Source organism: Mandrillus leucophaeus, unplaced genomic scaffold (assembly GCF_000951045.1).
Source record: "Mandrillus leucophaeus isolate KB7577 unplaced genomic scaffold, Mleu.le_1.0 Scaffold484, whole genome shotgun sequence".
Taxonomy (NCBI): Eukaryota; Metazoa; Chordata; class Mammalia; order Primates; family Cercopithecidae; genus Mandrillus; species Mandrillus leucophaeus.
In genome coordinates, this window is record NW_012105187.1 from 2161418 (window position 1) to 2185267 (window position 23850).

The window sequence follows — 23850 nt, forward strand, 5'->3', positions numbered from 1 at the left end:
CTATCTATTCAGGAGTGAAAAGAAAGGCAATTTTTTTGCGTGATTCAGCTTGCAAGTTTAACTTTTCCTGTTGGCATAGTGAGTTTGGAGTCCTGAGATTTTATTTTCCTTTCACAATACTTAGAGGTAAATATAATGGTAGGTCCAACAGCAGTGGCCAACATAACCCACTAGTAAAGAGCGTGTGGAAGAGATGAGGTTCTCCGAAAGATATCCAGTGTTGCAATGTGTTTTTTCTAAATTACTTACAAATTTTAAGTGACTGATTCCAAGCAAATGCAAACTACTCTCAGACATTGCACTTTTTGGCGGGATTAGGGGGCAGTAAATATATTTCTTTTACATAAGTCATTTCCAATTAGTTAATTATACCCTTTTTTCAAAACAGTCTAGATTTGGAAAGGAGAAATTTGAGTTTAATGATGTGTGATGTGTCATGTATGTCTGATAATACAACTATTCTGATACCTGAATTCTGAATTTCTCAATGTTCTACCTTTAAAGATACCAACGGTATTTGTAGATTTGTCCTTAACCTTATGACCTAACATTTTTCAAGGGCAAATGGGCTCTCTCCAGACTTTCAACACCACTGTCGTAGTACTGGGCTAGGTGGAACTTAGAGCTGATCCCGGGTGGTTTTTCAGGTTCCTTTAGATTATTTCACTGACGTAGAAGCTGGCTCTTTGTGTAGATCTCCTTATCTATTAAGGAGGATCAGTTCCGTCCAAAGTGAATAAACACTTTAGGCCATTCAGAAATGGCATAAGCATACTCAGGCCCATGTGTGGACTCACGTTGCAGTGCTGTTTTGCTGTTCCAACTATCAAAAACAAGTTCTCAAAGCCTGAGTCTCTTAAAAGTCAGAAAGAGCCTTACAGGTTTGATTCTGCCACAAATGTAAGGTGACCTGTGTTTAAACTTGTAAATAAAACCTATTTAGAGCAACATTTCTATTTCTGAAACTTCAGTGTGCATACAAATCACAGGGATCACTTGGGATCTTGTTAGAGTTACAGGATCTGCTGTCTGGGGTAGGGCTGAGATTCTGCATTCCTAAAAAGATCCCAGGTGTATCCCAGTCCTGTTGGTCCCCAGGTTACACTGTGAGAAACAAAGTCTTAGAAAGTAGCTGAGAGACATGCAACCTCCTCCCATCCCCAAATCAGGAACTCTCCTTTTCTCATTCACCCTTACAGGTGTTTTTTTCCCTTTGAGGACAGCATGAAAATACTGCCATCAATGATTACCTTTCTGGGATTGCTAATATTAAGATATTTCAAATAACCTTTCACATAATCACTGACAACTTCATTCCTTGTTCCCATCATAGCTCCAACATCTAGAGTGGCTCCTGGCACACACTGGGCCTGAATAAATATCTGCTGAATGAGATCGTGAATGGGTGAATATATAACATTCAGACTGCGATATTATGAATATTATTCATGTTTGGTTTTCAGTGTTAAATTTTTGATAGTAACCCCTAGAAACACATCAAGAAACTGTATAATTCTCTGTGTATAGGTGTAGAGTGTTAAATAATTAAAACTTTAAGCCTTTGGAACTTTAAATGATTCTGAGCCTTGAGAGGAATGTGGCTATGTAGCTTGAGTCAAGGGAGTATACAGTTGCAACTTCTGGTTTTTCCTGTAAACGAGTAGGCATGACTGAGTGGCACCAGAGGTAAGACCTTCTCAGGACATTACTCTTCCTCACAGAATGTTAAAACAGCCTTCCTTGGAATGTAGCAAGCTGTACTAATAAAATCACTGCAATGTACATATCGGCCTTGTAGGGAAAATGTTGCCATCCTCCCAAAACTGTTTCTGCCTATATAAGTGAAACTTTAGCTGCTCTATTTTGAACCACTGACCCCATCCCTTTGGAGTCTGTGTTTTCTGTGTGCCTGTCAAGCTTTGTGCTTGAATCAACTTTATGCTTAGTTATATTTTCTGAATCTCATTTTAAGGTTGACAAGAGTATATACGCTGAAACCCGATTCTTCCTTGCTGTGGGTTGTCAGGTTGACATCTGATCTCTTTTCAGTGCTTCTTCCTTAAATTTAACTTCCTCTTTAATTAACCAAGTTAAGTAATTTCACTGTCATAGCTAACAGCAAAAAGGCAATATGAAATAGAAATTCGATGACCTTCAGAAAGGTTATGATATGTTTATATTCTTTTACGGTAGAGACAGTTCCACTCTTCCTCTTTAGAAGCAGTTATAATAGCACAGGTAGCATATTTGATATTTTTCATGTTAACTTTCGCCAAGTCTCAACTAAAATCCTCCCTTCTCTGCACAATTTTTCTTGACTCCATCCAGGCACATTTTATAACTTCATCTCCTATGCTTGGCTTCATGCTAGTTATATCAGTTCCCTTATTGCATTGTAGTTTATTACTTGCTCATCTTTTACTCTCTGACAATCACTTCATTGAAGACAAAATCTTTCATATGTATGTTCTTAGATGTCTCCAGAGGTGCTCAGTATAATGCTGGACCCACAGCAGCAGTATATGTTGACCGAAAAAAATGAATAAATGGTTTGACCTTTTAGGGAGTTATAAAACCAAACCAGGCAGAAGAATGTGTCCGGAGCGGCTTTCTGGAGAAGGTGATGGTGATCGCTTGGTTTGATATTATCTCTTGCCCTATAATTATGATAATAGTGCCCCCAGTATTTTAAAGTTGTAAATAAAGGATCCATAAATGCTGTTACTGTGTAAGCAATAAACCAGGAAGATACAGAGTATTCTAACTTAATTCTTTTTTTTTTTTTTTTTTTTTTAGACGGAGTCTCACCTCTCACCCAGGCTGGAGTGCAGTGGCCGGATCTCAGCTTACTGCAAGCTCCGCCTCCCGGGTTTACACCATTCTCCTGCCTCAGCCTCCCGAGTAACTGGGACTACAGGCACCCGCCACCTCGCCCGGCTAGTTTTTTGTATTGTTTAGTAGAGACGGGTTTTCACCGTGTTAGCCAGGATGGTCTTGATCTCCTGACCTCGTGATCCACCCGTCTTGGCCTCCCAAAGTGCTGGGATTACAAGCTTGAGCCACCGCGCCCGGCCTCTAACTTAATTCTTAAAGGAAGGAACTTGTTGAAGACATAGAAGTGACTAGAATTGCATCTGTTATCTTGAAAAGTAAATTGGTATGTATATTCAACAAATACTTACTGAGCAAAGATGAGTAAAACTAGTTACCTGCTTTCAAGGGGTTTGTGTTCTCCTGATGCATAGACTAGCGTCTTCAAACAGACTGTGCTTAGCTCTGTCATGGAGAAGCAAGCAAAATGCTATGAGAACCTAAAGGGAAAAGACGTGGATTTCAGCTGGAGGGAGTCCACACTAACTAGTTGAATAGAAGTATATATATATATTTTTTTACATAGATTCTATTTCTCTCGGCTTCTTAAGCAGAATCAGTCTACCTCAGGCAATCTGACCTCTTTGTGATCATTTATATGAACACTGGTTTTGGGGCTCAGTCATTGAAAGCTGCTGTCTCTGTACTGCATTTTCCAGACTATTCTGGGCTTTTGCATCTGCTCCTGGCTCTTTGGTGCCTCTCCGATGGGTATCTTGCCAGCTATCCGTGTGCTTGCTTCTCTATTCTCTTGCCTCAGTCTGGTTTGCTATGGGCTGTAACATAAATAAAGAGAAAGTGAGATTGCATCAGCTTTGAGTATCCTGAGGCATTTTTATGGGAGTGACAGCTAAGTATAAAAAGCATTTAGGAAATAATAGCCATTTTATCTTTAAAGGCATGTGTACTTCCTGATAAGTATTCACTTATTTATAAGGATAGATATCTTCAAGTAAGTTCCTACTACGTGCTTGGCATCATAGCAGTTGCTTTGTAGATATTGTTTCAAATCCTCAAAATGATCCTGTAAGGTATATGGTATTAAGAGGAAACTGAAGTTTAGAGTAATTAACTTTAGGTAAATAGCAGAGCCCAATTCTACCCCAATCTGACTCCAAAGCCTAGGTTCCTTCGTGTGACCTGTTCTGGCTCTGTAGGTGATGTTAAGTGTCCTGTGCTAAGTATGGAGGATACGTGACTGAGGGGACTCCCTTCCTCCCCATATAGAGCTTTGGACCGGGTATTTAAGGGGCTGGATAACTGATCCCGGTAGTGGAAGTTCTTACTATTTTATTATGTAAGATACAGATAGTTCCAATGGTGTTTGCCCTTTTGTTTATCTTCTGCAGTATTTGCTTCTTTTGAGTCCAACCAAAATCTAGTCCAACCAAATTTCTAGGGGTAGAAGATTTGTCACAATCTCATAGTTATTCTTTCGTCTGTGCTGGGTCCCTTTAGGGAATTAAATAAAAGGACTTTTATCTAAGGGAGTTAATGTCTTTACTTCCAGATCTAGACCATTTGAAGCCGTAAGAACTATATATTATACCTGGCACATGTGTACTGAATAGTAAATGGATGTGGTTTCAACTTAGCTATAATTTGAAACAGCTCCAAAAGTATTTCAACTTAACATTCTTCATTCACTTATACTAACTCTGGCTTTTACAATAATCTGGCTTGTTGCCATTTATCATTAAAGATTTCAAAATTTTCACATAGCAAAGTTAATTTTAATTCATTCCTAAACATGTGCCATAAAAAAAACTTTAAAAAATCAAACTTAGACTAATTCAGAGGTTAAGGGGCATTAAACTTTGTGTTCAGTAACAAATGGTGATAGAATGGTAAAACTCTAAAAAGAGTGATAAACTAACTCTTGAATAAATGATTTTGTGGCACATTTAAATGACTAGAAATTAGGGTAGTGTTTATACCTTTATTTTTAAATTTCTGTGTTGTAGAAGTAATTCCCTCAAATGTTTTTCCCCTCTTTGGGTGAAATTGTGTGTGTCTTTTCATAAAGCAATATCTCAGTAGTAATCATATCTACTTAAACGTTATTTAGATTACATTCTGCTGTTTGTTATGAAGTACTATTTTTTCCATATCTTGATCCCTTTCTGGGGAACACTGACATTATAGGGACTTCTCCAGTGTTCTAAACTTTTCATGTCCGCTTCTACCATCTTTACTAGAAGAATAAAAGGAAAGTGGTCTATAGAGTGATTTATTTAGTAAATAGCCTGACATTCAAAGGAATTCATCACTCAAGCAGAATAATCTGTATTTTTCCAGTGTGTAAGTTGTTCCTGGAGAGGGTGAAGGTTAAGTCAGACTCTTTTAAGATTTGCCTTACGGCCGGGCGCGGTGGCTCAAGCCTGTAATCTCAGCACTTTGGGAGGCCGAGACGGGCGGATCACAAGGTCAGGAGATCGAGACCATCCTGGCTAACACGGTGAAACTCCGTCTCTACTAAAAAATACAAAAAACTAGCTGGGTGAGGTGGCGGGCGCCTGTAGTCCCAGCTACTCAGGAGGCTGAGGCAGGAGAATGGCGTGAACCCGGGAGGCGGAGCTTGCAGTAAGCTGAGATCCGGCCACTGCACTCCAGCCTGGGCGACAGAGCGAGACTCCACCTCAAAAAAAAAAAAAATTTGCCTTAAGACTTTTAGAACAAAGCGTACAAGGTGTTGAATTTGTACCCATGAGGAATTGATGCCAGTTAGAAAAGCGCCCAGTTTGGCCTCGCAGAATATTCAGAAAAACTACATGCAACTCTCATTCTTTATTTCCCACTGACTGAACGGCTTTACTTTCTTATAACAGACATTTATTACTGTTTGCTGTGCTGTATATGGATTTAGGATCCCAAAGCTGGCTGAGAATTGTTATGGCCAGTATCTGTTTGTGACCATCTTTTACAGTTTTATGATTCATCTGTACTTTGGCAAACATGCATTGAACACCTTCTGTGCTAGGAGTTGGGAGTAGATTATTTAAAAAGTGAATAAGAGAGAGTCCCTGCTTTTGTCACTCATGGTCTAGTTGGAAAGAAGACACATGAAAGGACAGTAAGGATAGGAGGTAGGAAGTGCAGGAAAGAGCTGCGAGCCCTGGGAGGGACATGGACCACAGAGGCTTCCTAGAAACCAGGTGCTTTGAGCTGAGGCAAGAGGTTGAGTAGAGCTAGCAGGGAGGGCATCCCAAAAAGCTTTTGCATCCATCCATGCACTTTGCTTCCGTTTTTATTTCTCTCACTTTTCCTCTGGCCACTTCCAGTTTCCTCAGCCTCCCACAGCTGCTCAGCACTCCATTTCCCTTCACTCCACTTCTCTCCAGCTCTTGTTCTTCAGGGCCTTCCCCACAGGGACTCCATACATGGGCTCCTTCCACACCAAGGTTAGCTGAGCCAACAAGCACCCTGGGAGAAACACACACTTCCTCCGTGGCAGATTGGAAATCATCACTGTTTTTCTGTAGACATTTAGCCACAGATTTAATTCAAAGTCCTGTTAGTAGGTGGTGACTGAAATAGTTTAGTGGGGGCAGGGAACAGCAAGAGGTAGGAGGAAAGCCATTTAGTAAATCCCCCAAATCCCATTGTTTGCCCTGCTCATTTGAGCAACTGCTCCCATTGTCAGGAGAAGGTCATTCCTGTATGAATGTTTACAACACAAATAAGATGCAGCTTCAGTAGACATTCAATAGAAGTTGAGTTGTTTATGTAGTAACAAGAAGTACTAAGGCTGGAGATGTTATAAATAGCATTGAACATACATCAATACCCATAGATTTTTCTGTTTACTAAAACATTTCTACTCTCAAGCAGAGGGAATAAAAATGGGGTGACTATCTCTCTTTCTAAGGTAGTGCTTCTCTTCACTAGGGCATGGTACATCTGGATTGATTTGATAAGCATCTGGAGTTGGGCTGTTGGTGGTGGTGTTGTCGTCGTCGTCTTCTTTTTCTTTCTTCTTTCTTTTTTTTCTCTTCTTCTTTTTTTTTTTTTTTTAAAGAAATGGAGTCTCACTATGTTGCCCAGGCTGGTCTCAAACTCCTGGGTTCAATCAGTCCTCCGGCCTTGGCCTCCCTAGTATCTTCTAAGTAGTCTAGATAAGACACAGCCAATGTGTGTGAAAGGCAAATGGTAAAGTGACAGTTGTTTTTCACCTGTGGTACAGCAGATGCTCTGAATTCTGTAACTTTCCATCACTGTTTGATGTTGAGGACAAGTGTCCTTTCTTGCCTCTAGCTATGGAGAAAATGTGGCGTGTATACCTGCCATCATCTTCAACTCTAAGCACCACTGCTGGAGGCAGTATTGTCAGTATCAGCACCTTACCTCACTCCTGGGACCCAGGAACACCCCTTGAGTCTTGCTTAGGACCTCACAGTCTCAGCCAACCAGGCTTTGAACTGGCCCGTTCCTTCTATGTAGTGTGTTGGCCTAGTCCATTGAATGGACTGTTCTCATGCCAGTAGGACAGGGCTCCCCAGTGCTTCCACACACTCTGTCTTTGGTCTTCTTGACAGAATGTTGTTGGTGTTCAGCTTTCAGCTTATAATAATGGGTGCTTGAGTTGGAGGGGGAAGTACCACAAAATACAACGAGTCCAAGATTTTTGGTTTTAAGCATACCAAATAGGCAGCCACCTGATGTTGAGAGCCTTGGCGGATTAGGGATCTCCATGTCCTAGGACACTGCAACTGATAAATCTGCTCCTGATCATTGCTGCCTCCAAAAGATGTGTCTTATCAGTGAGCCCATTTCCTGTACTACAGAACCAGAGCCACTGGCCGGGAGTCAGCTAATGTTTAGAAAGGATCCAAGTCTGGCTGCTGCATTTCCTGTCTTGTAGATTGATGACCTTTAGCTGTTTTGTTGATGTCATTGTGTATCTGTTTTTTTGGGGATGAGTATAACAAGGAAGAAAAATGGTTAATCTAGCAAGAACTCATTACACCATGAATGATGGAGAGTAGGCTCCTGTTTTATTCTGATTTGATTTGTTTGCTTCATTGGGGAAAACAAATGATCATGTCACCCTATAGAGAATTTCACTTTCTCTTTGACGTACAAATAAACAGCCTCCCATGTTTCATTTTTTTTGCCACTGCTGGAATGGTTGATTTAAAAAAAAACAAAAAAAAACACATTGTTATGCTGCTTTGCTGTGTCCTGCCCTTCCCCATTGGGTAGAGAAGGAAAACCAGTAAAATATCTATATTCTTTTAAAAAATGAAGGACCCTTAGCTATAAATGTCCATAGAAACCAGAGTCCATTATAGTGAGATGGATGAGCTGATAAACCAAACAAAATTAAATAATAGGGAGGAGGACATGGGTCTTTTTTTTATTCCTTATAATATGCCTTAGAGATGAGGATTCACCTTTTGTTAATTTGTTAACAAAACACCAAAGTGTCACCTTCTTTCTTCCTGTCTTCCTCATTTGATGGAACATACCTAGTAATGAATACATTTTTTCATTTCCATTAAAAATGTGTATTCAGCCTAGGGCATACAAAACATATGTTCGGCATTAGTTGTTAGAGGGTTAAAGATGCTGGCTAATTTGGGTTTTCCCAAGACAAAAGCCTAACTGGCAACTTTGTGGCCTCTGGTTTCAAGTATACTTCCTCTTCATATCCCATGACACTCAGGTTCTTGAAACTTGGCAAAAAGGTTCCAGCGTTTTGTGATTTTTTTTTCCTCATTGGCCAATTTCTATTTGTAATGAGCCAAACCTGGCTTGAGTAGCAGATCTACAGGCCCATGTCTTGGAGGTATGTAGGTATTTGGCTATTGAGGGCACAGATTAGGAGGTCTCTTGACATTCTGTTGGTAGGTTACTGAACCCTGAATTACTGAACCTTGAACAGAGTATTTGTGTTCTCAAATTGTTATTTATGGTGGAAAGCAGCTGCTATTCATATTTTGTGGGGGGGAATCCAGGGAAATATAAAATAAATAAAACTAAATAGTTAGATACAGTGCATCAAAAAGTAATTGTAAGAAAATGTTTATTACAAACCAGGTAAAAGAGATTGATTCCCCAGTCCTGTTCATCCAACATCAGAAGAATTATAGTGTTCAGCTGGGTGCGGTGGCTCACGCCTGTAATTCCAGCACTTTGGGAGGCTGAGGCGGGCGAATCGCCTGAGGTCAGGAGTTCGAGACCAGCCTGGCCAACACGACGAAACCCCATCTCTACTAAAAATACAAAAATTAGCTGGGCGTGGTGGCAGGCGCCTGTAATCCCATTTACTTGGGAGGCTGAGGCAGGAGAATCACTTGAACCTGGGAAGCGGAGGTTGCAGTGAGCCGAGATCATGCCATTGCACTCTGGCCTGGGCAACAGGAGTGAGACTCTGTCTCAAAAAAAAAAAAAAAAAAAAGAAGAAGAAGAAGAAGAATTATAGTGTTCATGTGCAGATAGTTGTTGGTCAAGCCTTTGTAGAGCCATGGCAGTAGCTCAGCCATGACCTAGACTTGTAATAGAAGTCAACTGATGCAGTTGTGGATGCTGCAGACCAATCCTCGTGATCTCAGGGTAGGGCTTGAGATGTCAGTCTAGAGTATATCTTTTTCTTTCTTTGCCTTTTTACTCCTTTCTACTAAATTTCCTCTTCTATTCATAATTTTTTATCATATGGACAGAAGTTTCTATTTAAAAATAACCTTTATTCAGAGAATAATTACTACTTTGTGTAATTATACTCTCAACATTTGACCTTTTTATACAGCCTCTAATAATTAGAAATTTTCAGCTGCACTTTTAGTAAAAGTTTTTTTATTTTTTTTATTTTTTTTACTAATTTATGTAGGTTTCTCATCTTACATACTTTTGCTTTCTAACCAACATGTCAGGTGAGAAATGTTTATTAATCTCCTACTTTGTGCAAAGAATTGAATAGAATCAAAGACATCAATACTATGACTTGCCTTAAAAAGTTTATAAATGACAATGTATACAAGTTAACAATATAGAACAACAGTGAAGATGTCCCAAGGCTGTATATAGAATTATTTCCTAAATTAGAGGTAAATGCTAACTTCAGAGGGAAGAGGACTCCCTGTGGGCCAGGTTGGACTGAGATGGAAAAATAACTGCAGACAATTATAGACATGTAGCAACATGGATAGGTGAGGAATGGCCCACATAGACACACACAGATGACGTTAGAGGAGGGGAAGATCTGAGTGCCTGGAGCAAGATTTCTTAGAGATGATAGGACTTGTTCTGGACCTTGAAGGTTGGGTAGAATTTGAATAACAGACAGAGATTAATGGGGAGGGCTTTCTATTTTAGGGGAAGACTAAGCAGAGAACAGGAAAGTACGTAGTGGGGTTAGTAGCTGGAGACTAGACTGGCTGGAGCAAGATGCCTATAGAAAGCTAGATGGGATTGGAAATATGGATGGAAAGCCTTGAATTCCATGAGAAGGGGTTAAAACTTTCTTTTGGAGGCATTTATTTATTTTTTATTTATTGAGCACATGTTCTGAACTAAGCCCTGTTAGTAGCTGGTGATATACCACAGGGGACAAGAAACATATGTCTGTGCCTCTCAAGGAGTTTGCATTCCTTACTTACGTACCCAGTAGACAGGTAATTAGGAAGTAAAAATATCCTGCACTATGATATGGGTTAATTATGGGGTATGCTGGGACTTTTTGGGAAGAACAGCTTACCTAGACCTTAAGTTATTAAGGCAAAGGTGAAAGGAGAGGCTTCTAGGCAGGGTGTTGGCACATGCCACCTGCAGGTGGCAGATGCAGAAGAAAAAGACAGCCCCCTGCTCACCATTTTCAAGAGGATTTGTTGAGTTTCTGCTCTCTGCCTGACAGGGCACCCAGCATAGCAAGAGAGACAAATATAAGAGATGGTTTCTGCCCTCAAAGCACTTAGTATCTATTTAGAGAGAGATGTTTAAGAAATTTGAAATAGTTGACTCTCATAGTAAGAGTTTAGGAAAGAGAGCAAATTGAAGGAAGGCATGGAATGGTGTATAGCCTTCCTCCTGGAAAAATATAGCTTAAGCAGAAATGGAGAAGTGGCACTATGAGCAGAGTATTGAGGAAGAGTGGTGGTTTTTGAGACCCACCTGATGTGTTGAAGAGGTTGCTTAGCTACCTGGAGCAGTAGGAAGAGGCAACAGGAGGTCAACAGGGCTGGGTCCTGGGGGACCCCTAGTAAGTTACCTAAACTTTGCCTCAGTTTTCTCTCTCTTTCTCTCTCTGTCTCTGTCTCTGTCTATCTCTCTGTCTCTCTCTCTCTCTCTCTCTCTCTCTCTCTCTCTCTTTTAAAGAGAGAAGGGATCTTGCCATGTTGCCCAGGCTGATCAAGAACTCCTGGCCTCAAGTGACCCTCCCGCTTCAGCCTCCCAAAGTGTTGGGATTACAGGAGTGAGGCACCATGCCCAGTCAGTTTTCTAATTTGTAAAATTAGGAACCTTGACCTCAATCATGTCTAGCTTGAAAATCCAGGTGTATCTTGGACTTTACCCTAAAGGCATTAGTGAGTCATGGAGGATTTGGGACCAGAGGAAGGACCCAACAGAATTTGTGCTTTAAGAATGCTAATTTGTCTTTCTCTTAGAAAATTAATGTGATAATTTATGAGAAGTAAAATTTTTTACTGAAATTTTTAATCATATTCTGATGCATTGAAAACTGCCAGTAGGATCATCCTGATTTCCATTGGACATGACTATGTGAGTTTTTTTCTCTTTCAAAAAAGCATAAAACAAATAAAAATCTGGGCATAGAAAAAGCTGATTAATAATAAGTAAGAGGTTTTGGGGCTTGGTCCAGAAAATAACCTACCAATTTAGATTTTAATTTAGGTTCTAAAAATTCTTTTAAATTTTCAGAAAGATCTTGGAATTAGAAAATGCATGTCTTTTGTTTCTATTGGCCTGTTCCTGGGGTGGTAATGGCAGTGATGTAATAGAGGTGATGGGATATCATCCCAGATTCAGGAAAAATAAGCAGTTTGCCAGCTGTAACTTTGTCATATGCAGGAATGCAACCACCACAGCTGGGCCACCCACTGGAGGGCTCACAGAGACACAGCGCTGGGGCAAAGGCCTCCTTAGAGTAGAATGTGGTCAGATCCTCAATTTATCCTAATGCTGTTATACTTTTTTCTGATAAAAGAGTGTGTCATCAAGTCATACCTTTAGTGCTCTATTCAGGTAAAAACTTCAAATTTTATGTCTCAGACTAGATGTAGATGTGATGTGCTGGAGAGTGTTAGTTAACACCACGAGGTGCTGGCTGATGCATCTTGACGCTGCACTGCCGTCTCCTGGTGGTTGGCCTCAGGCATGTTCTTCCTACCTGTGTTGTCTGCTTCTGAGCTTGTCACTGTGGTCTGTTTCTCTAAGTACCTTTTGCTGTAGGAAAGAACACTGTGTTCACTAATGATGCTATTTCACATGGAGAACATTGGCTGATTTAAAATAATTATTTTAGAATAGGCTACATTTCTGGTAAAGGTCATTTGTGAGGTCCTTAATAGCTCATAACCTGTAACCCTATGTGTTCTTTAATAGTTTTTCAGTGGCGGAAGAAGGGCATCAAGGTTAAGGAAGAGTATCTTGCCCTCACTTTTATGTTTTGTTATCTCAAACCGCATTAAACATCCCAGAAATGATGGTAGGTGTGGTCGAAAGACTCTTCAGTCCAGAGTAACGAGCAAACTTGTCAAGGACAGTAGAATCCTGGTACATGAGAAGGGAGAGGCCATCACTCAAGTGACTTTGCATTGCCCTCCTGGGTCTCTTCTCTCAGTTACCTGTTTTTTGTTTTCCTTTAGTGATGATTGCACAGAATGTGTTTTTGGCCAAGTGCTACAAAATCAATGAAGTTCCCAAAAGTCTTGTGCATTTCTTGAGAGCAATATGAGAACTGAGGTGCCTTTTTCTTAAATGTGGTAGGTTAAAAGGGGATTGACTTGTGCTACCTGAGAATAATATTTATAATTTCAATTTGTTTGGCCGTCTAAGGACATCACCCTTAAATACTTCTTTGTTATGGCAAACTAACCAAAGATTTAAGTTTAAGCAAAAACATACAAGCAAACAAAATCCTTGATTTTTTTCCAGACGGGCAAGATTAGAGGTACCAGTAAATATCCCTAGATTCTATTTGAAAGTGAGGAAATGGACGTTAGAGTCTAGTTGTCTTACCCATTTTGGAATCTCTGGTCCCTAGTGGAATGTTGAAGACTAAGCAGGTTCCCCAAAAGTGATTGTTGAAACAAATAAATAGCACAATTTTGGGGGGCGGATTAGGGCCAATCATACAAGTGCAAACAGCTTTCAAAATTCCATTATACTGGTATGAAACTACATTTTACTCCTTTTCTGTCTTTTTAGGGAGTATATACTAAACATAATTTAAGATTCTCTATGATGGCCCAGATAAACATTTTTAAATTTAGTTGTTGGTGATGAACTAAAGAAGTCATTGTCCATGCAGGTGACCCAGGACATGGGGCTGAGATGGGTACTCCCTTCCTTAAAAGCTGTCACATCTCTTCGTGAAAAGGAGTTTCTAAGAAAATTCATTCGTTCATTTATTGCAAACCTACTATGAGCTTGACATTGCGCTGGAGGGAATACAGAAAGGAATGATGAGGAGATGGTCATGGCCTTGGAAACCTGCCTGGGGAAGGAGACAGACACATAAAATATGATAGTTTGAAGATGTGAGCTACATGCTCATTGAGGCTGTGATGAAGCAGGAGAGAGCTCACTGACCTTGACTTGTCTTTACATAGCCTTTTGCTTTAGAGCCCTTGGATATGGCACACAGAGGCTGACCTTCCGGCCCCAGCACAGGAGAAACCCTTGGCACTGCTCAGGGCTGCTGTAAAGGGAGTATGTACTTCTCCTGCTGCAGAACTGCTGTCTCCTGCTTTCTGTCTGCGTCCAGTCTGCCTGTTTACGTTTGATACAATTCCTAAAAACCACCAAGCTGCCAAAATTAACCTCTCATCTTTCTTTCCCATCTCTTCTTTCTAGTGTCTCTTGCCCCTGCCCCTCTCATCTTAAGAGTTCATCACCATTCCATCACATAATAATGATGACAGTGATGGTAATGACAATACTATCTATTACTGATTGCTTACTATGTGCCAGGTGCTGTCCTAAACACTTTACATAGATCATCTATCTCATCTGACCTTCTCAAAATTCATGAGGTCATATATCATTTATAAACGAGTACCCAGGGCACTGTGAAGTATGTAATTTGCCCAGAGATACAAAATTTGCCCAGAGTCACAAAAATCACAAAATACTGGGTATTCTCTGTTGTAGTTTTCATCTTTAGAACTTTTATGGTTGTGTGTGTGTGTGTGTGTGTGTGTGTAAGAGAGAGAGACAGACAGACAGAGAGATTGAGAGAGAGAAAGAGAATGAGACTAGTCCTTCCGCCAAAAACGAGGGTTTTATGTTTACTTTCTTTGTTTTCAGGGAACTTCCCAATCTTGAGCTGTTCTAGACAGAGCTTGACAGTTCCAGAAGGAAGACTTTTGGATAGTCAAGGCTTTCCTCTAGAGATGCTTATTTCCATGAGCAGTTCTCTGGCTAGCAGTGTATAAGCAGGTTTTCTGAATCATTGGATCATCTCAGACTCTCTTCAGACCTGAAATAATGTGGCCTGAGGTAGAGCACAAGGAGACAAGAATTTTAGGTCACAGTTTACATCAGTCTCTCGTGGATAATTTTATTTATTTTATTAAGGAGGGGGAAAAAAGGAGGAAGGAGGTTATTTTGGAAGGGAAAAGGCATATGTATTTAGATTTTAAGGGAAACAGTTTTTCAATTTGTAGGATTCAGATCTTTTCAAAGTATTATAGTAGTACATTACTTTATTAAAATGATTGACAATCCCAAGAATATTAAATATATTTGTACTCAAATATCAGTACCAAATCAAGTACTCAAAATATGAATAGGCTTTTTGTTTTTTAAAAAAAATGATTATTGGCCGGCATGGTGGCTCATGCTTGTAATCCCAGCACTTTGGAAGGTTGAGGCAGGCGGATCACCTGAGGTCAGGAGTTCAAGACTAGCCTGGACAACATGGCGAAACCCCATCTCTACTAAAAACACAAAAAATAGCCTGGTGTGGTGGCACATGCATGTAATCCCAGCTACTCAGGAGGCTGAGGCAGGAGAATTGCTTGAACTCAGGAGGCAGAGGTGCAGTGAGCCAAGATTGTGCCACTGCACTCCAGCCTGGGCAACACAGCAAGACCCCATCTCAAAAACAAAGCAAAACAAAACAAACAAACAAAAAGGACAGGCTCGGTGGCTCATGCTTGTAGTCCCAGCACTTTGGTAGGCTGAGACAGGTGGATCACCTGAGGTCAAGAGTTTGAAACCAGTGTGGCCAACATGGTGAAACCCTGTGTCTACTAAAAATACAAAAAAAAATAAAAATACAAAAATTAGCCAGGCATGGTGGCACGCGCCTGTAGTCCAGCTACTCAGGAGGCTGAGGCACGAGAATCGCTTGAACCCAGTAGGCGGAGGTTGCAGTGAGCCGAGATCGCGCCACTGCATTCCAGCCTAGGTAACAGAATGAGACTCTGTAATAAAAACAAAACAAAACAAAACAAATGAACAAAAAAAACAAAAACTATTCTCACATTTGCTTCTAATGATTAGCTTAGAAAATTAATGATCTTTCGTGTGTTTGTTGTATTTCCTTACATCTACCTCAGTAACCAGCTTCAGGCTGAGATACAAGTCATGCTAGCAGTAAACTAAGGGATTGAACTGGATTAATATGTGGAATATACTGGATTTGTGTAGAAATTGAGGCTTTGCAATTCAATGATGAAAACACATTGTGCTTTTCAGATGTGTGTATGGGCCAAGGGATCAGTGGCATTAACTCTTTTTTGTCATCTGGCACCATGAAAGTAAACTGCAGGTTTCTGAGATTAATCCAGCTACAGATCTCTGCTGTAGTTTATGGTGTTAGGGAGGATCAGCAGCTCAGACTGATAGGACATCTGTTTTACTATCCTCTCCATCAGCAAATACTTACGGAGGGTCTGCTAAGAGTTGCACATTTTGCTGTATGATCCTGCATCCCTTGGTGCATAAAATAAAGCTGGGGCAAGCACTAATTTAATTAGCTTGAAATATCTTCTGACTCTCACAAGCATCTCTGATCCTTTGTTTCCTTGCAATGTACATTAGTCTTTGGGGTTTTATTTTACTTTATTATGTTTATGATCTCTTAGCCCTGGCTGGATGCTGGTCCTCCAAGGGCAGGAATCCTGTCTGTTTCTTACACTGTGTTTCAACATGTGGAGTGCCTAGGATGTTCTTCCGTGGCTATTCCTGAAGGATCACGACTTATAGTCTTTTAGTAATTTGACTTATTCTACATTCACTTTTGTGTGTTTTTATTTATTTATTTATTTATTTATTTTTAAAAATCTCTCCCTTTCCATCTGTTTTCTCTCCTTTTCTCTGTCGTCGGTAGTCTGAGTGTGCTTGGGTTAGGTCAGCAAAGTTGCCTGCTATCAGGGCCCTCTGGGCAAGCTGATTTCACCCAGTGCTCATGAAAAGCCCCACATCTGACTACAAGTGTCGTCCACCTGGCATCACAGAGCACACACAGAATATTACCTTGCTATATAAGTGTTTATTCAAAGCATTTTCTTATCTACTTAGATTTTCAAAACAGTCCAAAAAAAAAAAAAAAAAAAGGGAAAACAGGTGCTGCTATTATTAATTTTAAGATACTAACAAGGAAATCACATGGCTTTGTCCTCAGTGACATGGGGAACCAGCAACATATCTGTCAAGAAATTCTAGTCACAGATGTCTCTCTGGAAAAGCAGTGGTGCAGAGGTCCCCCATGACACAAACTAAAGACCTCCTGCAAATTATCTGGGTCTTAGAAGTAGAAGAAGAGGGCCAGGTGTTGTGGCTCATGCCTGAAATCCCAGCACTTTGGGAGGCCAAGACGGGAAGATCACTTGAGGTTAGGAGTTCGAGAGCAGCCTGGCCAACATGGCGAAATCCCATCTCTGCTAAAAATACAAAAATGATCTGGGCATGGTGATATGCGCGTGTAATCCCAGCTACTATGGAGGTTTACTTGAATCCAGGAGGTGGAGTTGCAGTGAACCGAGATATGCCACTGCACTCCAGCCTGGGCAACAAAGTAAGACTCTTTCTCAAAACAAAACAAAATAAAAGGAACAAGAAAGAGAACTCAGTGTCCAGGAATATCTGCCATTGCCCTTGACCACTGAGGAGCAAATCTAGAAGCAGCGTAAGTCTTCTGTGTGGGTCCACACAGCTGTGAACGTGTGACTTTAATCAGGAGCTGGTGTTTTCTTCTCTTGCCTTGTCAGCCATGCATGAGCTCATGTGAACATACACAGGTAACACAGAGGAGTTTTCTGGTACAGAAGAAAGGTGCAACACTATTAAATCCTTAGCTGAAGAACAATTATTGCACCAACTTTTTCTAATCATCTCCCTATAAGAAACACTGTTAAAAATTAATTTCATTCATTAAAGGCAAGATAGAGGCCGGGCACGGTGGCTCAAGCCTGTAATCCCAGCACTTTGGGAGGCCGAGACGGGCGGATCACGAGGTCAGGAGATCGAGACCATCCTGGCTAACATGGTGAAACCCCATCTCTACTAAAAGATACAAAAAACTAGCCGGGCGAGGTGGCGGGCGCCTGTAGTCCCAGCTACTCTGGAGGCTGAGGCAGGAGAATGGCATAAACCCGGGAGGCGGAGCTCGCAGTGAGCTGAGATCCTGCCACTGCACTCCAGCTTGGGTGATAGAGCAAGACTCCGTCTCAAAAAAAAAAAAAAAAAAAAAAAGATAGAGAAGAAGAAATAGGGGAGCTAAGCTGTGTTTATTTTTCCAGCAAATACACAATTGAAATCAACACTATTAGGCCAAAACATCATTGGTGATCATCTTTAGACCTTATAGGGCCTCCTGAAAATTTTGAGGTTTCAGACTTGCAAGTATGTCCTAATTGAGTTAGTACCAAAAACAAAGAGCGCAAATAAATTGAATGTGGTAAGACATAGCTTTTCTTTAAGTGGTCATTTCATCCTTCATGTCATTACTTGGACATATGTTGAGGTAGATCATAGAGTCTAAGAAAGAGACTGAGACACATGAAGCCCAGCCGTGGTCCTGAGGCAGGTGTGTGGCAGCTGGGACCAGAGCTCGGGCTTCTCATGCCCTCTTCAACACTCTTTCCACTTGCCACGTCTTCTTCTTGGCCTCACACCTTACTGCCCGAATCCAGCAGAAATGTGTCCTATTGCATAAGCACTTATTGTGGTTACATTTCTGAGAGACACCTCTGTAGAATTACTATATGCGAACATGAGAGTTTTCCCATAAAGAAGGCAGAAGCCAAAATCCTCGTATCTTTGGAGTTAATAGCATATTGTCGATTGTCATGCCGTCAGACGAGTGTGAGTCGAGGAATCAGTGTGTTCTGTGATGCCAGCGATTGCGGGGTAATGAAAGGCTTGACTTTTCTAGATTATTCTCATGTCAAATGTGACATCTCTTTATGTATTATTTTTAACATTCACAATGAAATGTGAAATGGTGTTAACAGTAGCCCAAGGATACCAAAGCTTCAAGATTAGAAATCACTTTTAAGTTGCCTTTCTTCTTCCGGCTCGGTGGGCTGCTGTATTAACACTCATTATAGTGAAGCCGAGCAGATGGGCAAATAGACTGATTAGTTTTATATATGTATGTATGTGTGTGTGTGTATATATGTGTGTGTGTATATATATATGTATGTATACACACACACACACACATATATATGTAGAGAGAGAGAGAGATTTTTTTCCTTTATGGAGCTTAGATGTTAGCTGTTTCTTCAATAAAAGAAAGGAGTTTTTAGATGTTGCCTTGTCTCTATTTGCCTTTTTAATCAGAAGAAGAAAGGGGGCACTTTGCTCCTGATCTATTAATAATGTGGCTGTATTCTTTGCTTAACTGCTGACTTCATAGCTCTCTGTGTGCCCGTTGCAATCAGAATTTGATTTCTCTCCAGTCCTCCAAGACTCATGTTCTTTTTAGCCTAGAATTTCTTTATGGAATGTATCACTTTTAATGCATATTTTACAAGTGCCTTTCTTGACAGGGAATTTATCTACAGTATTTTTGCCTTTTGTATCCAAAATGAAAAAGTCCATGACTAATTAGTGGAAAGTGAATTACGCATAATGTTATGTAAATAGAAATATTTTCCTATAGCCTTTTTTTAAAAAAAGTTAAAATATCTCTGATTTTTCTTAAAAACAGATTTTGCTTTTTTTATTCCTTCCCAATTTTATAAAAGTAGGATTTTTTTGATGAAACCTTGTTTCTAGTTATAAAAAACTAAGGTAATGAAAAGAACTATTATAATCTTTCCTTATAAAAGGACAAAGGTATTGCATGTGTGTAATATGTGATATGTATTCATACAAAAGTAGTGAACCTACTTGCATGGAGACAACTTCCTCATGTTGTCACATGAAGTGCTCTGGAGCAGTAGTTTCCCTTCTGATATCTGAAGCGCCTTGAGGAACAGTGTAAGGAGAGGAAGGATAAACATGCATGGTTATACATTTTTTACATTTTTTAAAAAATTTCAATTGGGCTTACAGATTTGTTGATTATTTTATCAAAAGCGGGAAAAGTGTCCTGTAAAGACGGCATTCAATTAGGCTAGCTCATGGTATCATGGATTGCACTTCTAATTACATAAGGCAAGATAATGTAGACCTATAACCATTTGGGGAGGGTAAAAGCCATGGGGTAGTTAATTGGACCTCATGTTTTTAGAGGCACCTGATAATCCTATGATATAGATCATTTAGATTAAAGAAAAATCATCCTCAGTGGGACTTAGTTTTAGACGATTCCATCAAATATCAAAGGGATGCTTTGATTTAATTCTCACACTGTGATCTGTGGCTTCAGAAATAACACACTGGTGATAACAACATGTGACAACAAAAGTCTCAGAGCTGCTCCAGGTCGTGGGCTCTGCATGCTTGTTTGCACCATCAGACTTACCTCTCTCTAAGTGCTGTGGTTTCAGGAAGGTAAACAATAGAGCACGTGAAGTTGGGAGAGAAAAGCTGAGTAAAGCTAATGAAAAAATGGAAGCTTAAAAAAAAACCACTGGAGTTTATGTGAAGGATAGTATAAACTGAAGGGAACGTCTTTTGAGCAGATGATTCTAGCAGTCTTTAGGGATATGTTTTTGAAGGTCTGCTCAACATGAAGTCTCAGTTGGATTGAGATTAAGTGAAAGAATTTTCAGTAGAAATGAAACCTTGACATTACATCAGGCTATAAAAGAGATACAAATCAGGGGTATTTTAATCCTGTTTCTTTAGCTCTGGTCAGGTCTCTAACCTGACATTTCTTGACATGCTCCATTCCAAAGCTGAGTCAAATGCCTGTGAGGTGAACTCTCTTGTCATCCTGTATTTAAACTGCAATAGCTGCATGTTATTGCTGCAAAACTGGTCTTTCTAATTATCTCCGTCTCTGATCATTCTTGTTCTATAGGGATAGAGAAGAAAAACATCTTGCCTTGTTTGCCACTATATGCACAATACCTACCAAACACATATCTGCCACTTAGTATTTTAAAACCAAAATCTGTTGATTAAATGAATGAATAATTGGACAAGTGTTTATGTGCAGAATCCAAATGACATAGTAAAAAACTTTCTTCAGTGATCTATGATAAACTTTGTGAATTAGAGATCTTTTGCCCCTCAAATGACTTCATAATTATCACCTTCAAATGGGTAAATTACTAAAATACATTCCTCATGAGGTCCTGAAACTTGAAAACATCACTCTTAAATTTGAATTGCTGCTGTAAAATGATATAGCACGTATGTTTCAGAAACAAAATCTATACCTATTTATAATTTGGTGAGAACTCATATTGAGCTATAGTGCTTTAAAATATGTGTAACTAAATTGAAATTTCTTGAGTCATCATTTGAATTGGGTGTAAATCATGTCAAATCTGCTCGTTAACCTACCCCTCACCCCAATGCTTGAATAACAGAGACATTCTTTTAAAAAAACAGAGCCATTCTTTTGTATCTTATTTTTGTTAGCCTTCTGCAGTGTATTTGATTTCAAATAATTTCCACCTTTAAAATTCAAATAAAATTTTTTAATGCAAACACAACTTTTAAAGCACAGAAGAAACACCAGTAGCCGCTTTCAGGAGTAGCAAAAGATAAGTCATGTCTTCAGTTCTTCCCATTGCTTCTTGGATAGCATAAGAGGCTGTAGACATGAAATTGGAAAAGCGAGAGGACTCTCAAAGAGCATTATTGTTGAGTTGTCTCTTACTTCTCAGTGTACTCTGATTCTGTTAGGATTGCCCCCTCTCTCCTGTTTTTACTTAATTTATTCTGAAAAGGTGGCAGGGAAGCCACCTAGGTTCCCCTTCTCACTTCGATCTCTCCTGCGTATGTGTAAGTGTGAAGTGGTTTTACCACACTTCCTTTTTGAACAGTAAGGAATCATGTCTGGGAGCCCACACCTGTTACCTTGCATGATGATGCTGGGGATGAGGAAGCAGGGGGATGGATGCTGCCCCTGACAAGGTGCTGGCTGGGAATCCAAAACAGCAGCAGTAGCAGCAGCAATAACAACAATAGCAAAAGCAGAAGCAGCAACAGCATTGGCCGCAGCAACAAAATCAGCAATTCACAGCAGCCTCCGGGTTACAGAGGGGACTCTTGTCTTCTCCCACCTTTACAGCTGAACCCCTTGTCCTCTCCCTCTTGTCTAATATTTCACTGATGTTTCTTCAAAAACTATGACAGGTTGACAGAATGGACCTCTACACAACTAATTTAATATTTTCTCACAGTGTGCTCTAAGTTGGATCAGAAAGACTGCCTGTGGTCTTACGACATCCCATAGTTTATTTGGTTGGATGAAGGTAGCAAGTCCTTCTGCAGGCCCTTCACGAAGTATCAGCAGTCCAGTCCTCTGCCCTGCCCCCCATCCCCACCTGACCCCTCTGAAATGAACACACGCAAATGTGCCATGCTCTTCCACATTCTAGTGTCTTAGCCCAGACTGTTCCTTGCAACTGAATAATGCTACCATCCTTTCAGCCTGGTAAATTTCTTCCAAACCTTTGATACCCTAGAAAAATACTACTTCCTTCCTCTGCCCAGTCATAATCTAATCTGCTTTTTTGAATTCTGTGTCGCCATAGATTCCTGTGAAACTTTAATCAGAGCTCATATTACACTGTATTGCGTGCAATTTTAAAATATCAGCATCTCTTCTCCATAAGGCCCCTGAGCTCTATACACCAGTATGACTAGATCATCAAATAGAAATACTGTAGCCTTGAAGACATTACTGCTAAGTAATGGAATAGGATGTGTGTGTGTGTGTGTGTGTATGTGTATGCATATCCGCAGGCCTGGATTTCATATAGTTTTGAGATGAAGACCTGTTAACATGAAGTTACATCAAGTATGGGGAGGATATAAGCATTAGTCATCTAGGAGAAAAATCTTCCTGGTTTGTAGAACTTTACCAACAAACTCTACACTTCCTAATAATAATTTAACACAACCAGTGATAGAGAATAGTTTGAAGAATTATATGAGACATGACTAATGTTACAGTCATTGCCAGTATTTACTGCAATTTGTATTTGCTTGGCTTAATTTAAGATCACTGCCTTTATATCTAAGTTTGTTTATTAGATTGATTATGCTAATTTGAAAAATTCTCTTTGCTAAGATTTTATGGTTTAAATGATTAAATTTCTACCTCCAGAGCTGTCCTTAGTGCTCTAGCAAAGAGGATTTAGGAGCTCTAGTCTTCTTGGTAGAGAAAGCGTATAGCTACTGTATAGTAGCACTATCTGTGAAACTTGAGAAACTTCCACTATTCATGGGTGGGGGGCAGTGGGATGTGGGTGCTGATGAAGATTAAAAGAGGCTTGATGCCTTCTTTGTACTGCCAGGACTCTGAGGAGGTAAGGGCCTGTATTACAATGGGAGGGATGGGAACAAAGGAATGTGTAGAAGAGATGTTTCAAAGGAAACATTTACAAGACTGGAATAAGTCATCCATAGGCCTGGAATGGTTGGGTTAGGATGATGAAAGAATAAAACAAAAATGAGCAAGTTAAGCATAGCAAACACTCAGAATTTGAGCAGCCACCTTGGGTGGGGCAGGGAAAGGTAAAGTCACTTAAGTCAACTTGAAGATTATCTCCTTTGCGGTGTATCTGTAAATACTCTTTAAGTCTTTATGAGAGATCAGTAGAGGCACAAAGTTTACTCCAAAAGCTTGACAACTGCTTTGTTGCTTTTCTTCATATTTTGACATCTTCTGCCCAATCCTTAAAACATTTGGCTAGCTAAGGAGAAAATGGACAAAAGTAAATTTAAGACCTTGCTCCATCTCCTTCCTTTGTCATCAAAACAGTGTCACCTCAGGTAAAGTAAAATGCTGAATTATTTACAGCCTTAACCAGAAATGTATAAAATAGCCATCTTCCAGTCTGAGGAGGATGGCTACCTTTTCCTGGCAAAATTTGAGGAGCTGAGAGGGCTGGCCTGCAGGGTAGGATGAGGAAGATGAAGAGCTTTTCCCAGCCTCCTGAACTAGGTGGATCTCAAGAGTGTGCTCTCCTTCCTCGACAGTGTTTGAGATTTCAGAACATTAGTAAACCTACAGGTACTTTAAGAGTATGTGTGGCAAGCAGTAGTGCCCAAATATGTATTTGAATAAATACATATTTTTGGTATCTCCTCAAAAAGTTCACTCCTCGGCCATGTGTTGCATAGGGACATGCCTTTCCATCTTGCTTTCTGAGTGGGAAATCAAGTGAGAATGGGCCATGGTGCATGTGGTTCTTCCGTGCCCACCACAACACCAGTGCA

The 23850-nt window shown here is 40.1% G+C and overlaps 1 protein-coding gene across 1 annotated transcript in view; it reads left to right on the forward strand.

Moving 5' to 3' along the window:
• The window catches only part of LOC105550434 (chromosome unknown open reading frame, human C1orf21), a 258061-nt gene that overhangs the window by 68652 nt on the left and 165559 nt on the right, over nucleotides 1-23850 (forward strand). The gene's annotated exons all lie outside the window — the stretch shown is intronic.